Source organism: Ananas comosus, linkage group 5 (assembly GCF_001540865.1).
Source record: "Ananas comosus cultivar F153 linkage group 5, ASM154086v1, whole genome shotgun sequence".
In the NCBI taxonomy this organism is placed as follows: Eukaryota; Viridiplantae; Streptophyta; class Magnoliopsida; order Poales; family Bromeliaceae; genus Ananas; species Ananas comosus.
Window position 1 is genome coordinate 7,305,701 of NC_033625.1, and position 1,849 is coordinate 7,307,549.

The following is a 1,849-nucleotide window of genomic DNA, read 5'->3' on the forward strand; positions in this document are numbered from 1 at the left end:
ATCTTACTCTAAATAGTAAAAAAAAGTTTCTATATATATATATATATATATATATATATATATATATCTAAATTTATATTTTTTAATATATGAACATTTAAAATAATATAAAAATAAATTTAATTAATTAAAATTTATTTTAAAATTTTATTTTTGACATTTTTATCATACAAATTTACCAATGTTTATGAAATGTACACATACACCAGGTGCGGCAATAATTTTTAATAGAGAGGAGCCATTGATTGTGAACACGTGTTCATTCCATTGGTGCACCCTGGTCCAAATAAGAAAAATATAATTTTATTTTAGTAAATATGTCTAGAATTTATAAATATTAACATATAGAGATTTTAAATATTATAAAATAAATTTTTTTGATGCAAAAATATCATAAAATAAATTGAATTAACTAAAATTTAGTTTTGACACCTCCATTGTACTAATTTACTAGTGTATATATACACACACATATTAGGTGCAGGTGTGCCGCCAATGAATTCGACTAAAGGCCACTTTAAATTAGATCCCTCAACTGTGTTAATTTGATTGATATCTCAATAACTTTTAATTGTTTTTTTAGCGACCGTTCCTAGAGCAAGTGGCAAAGGACTTGGTGGTCGGTACCCGAGACCCAAGTTCGAATCCTAGTTGATTCACATTTCTAGGTAAGTTTATTTCAAAATGAAATAAACGAAGCGGGTAGCGTGCTACCTATCTCTCAAAAAAAAAAAAAAAACTTTTAATTGTTTTGATTTAAGCGATTGTTCTAAATCTATTAAAAGATTTGTTAGATTTAACAGCTTCATTATCTATCAATTATTAAATCAACTGAAGTACTTTCCTACTTTTTGTTAATTATCTATTGTAAATCCTAATTTTAGAAAAATTATATCTAATTTCTCTAACGTTTTTATACTTTCGAGAACTGTTTGGAACTTAATTTTGTTGAAGTTCAAAATTTCTTACAAAATTAAATATATATTTATAAATTCTAGAAAAATATTATAAAATCAACCAATTAAAAAACTATGAATCAAGTAACTAATTTTTATTTAATCATAATACTTTCAATTCTTGACATTGTTTATATTAGTCCACAAAAATGACCTAAATAGAGTTAGAAGAATAAAAAGTAAAAAAAAAAACACAAAAAGAGTGTCTTTCAGACAAACTAGCCTAAAAAATAAATATATTACGAATTTACCTTTTTTCTTCAAAAAATTTTATATTTTGAAATCAAATGTTGATATAAATATGTTTAATACATATATATTTAATAGTAATATATGTAATCTATTTTACAAATATAATTAAGAATATACATATCGTANTATATATATATATGTCTTTCAGACAAACTAGCCTAAAAAATAAATATATTACGAATTTACCTTTTTTCTTCAAAAAATTTTATATTTTGAAATCAAATGTTGATATAAATATGTTTAATACATATATATTTAATAGTAATATATGTAATCTATTTTACAAATATAATTAAGAATATGCATATCGTACCCGTAGCAAAGCACCGGTACATTACTAGTTTTTAACTATATTGTATTTACAATTACATCTATACCTATACATTAATCTCCATGACTAAATCCTACATGTACCCACTCCCTTAATTTGAGGAGAAGTGGGGCCTATCTTTTTTTTTCTTTTTCTTTTTACTTTTTCTCATTTTCTTTAGATTTACTAAGATCTAAAAAGTTTTTTTTTTACCCCTTTTCTTTATCTTTTCGCCCTCCACTCTCTTTCTTAAATTCGAACCTTTGTTGTGTTTCATATTTGGAGTCGATTAATTGATTAAAAGTGATATATATATATATATATATATATA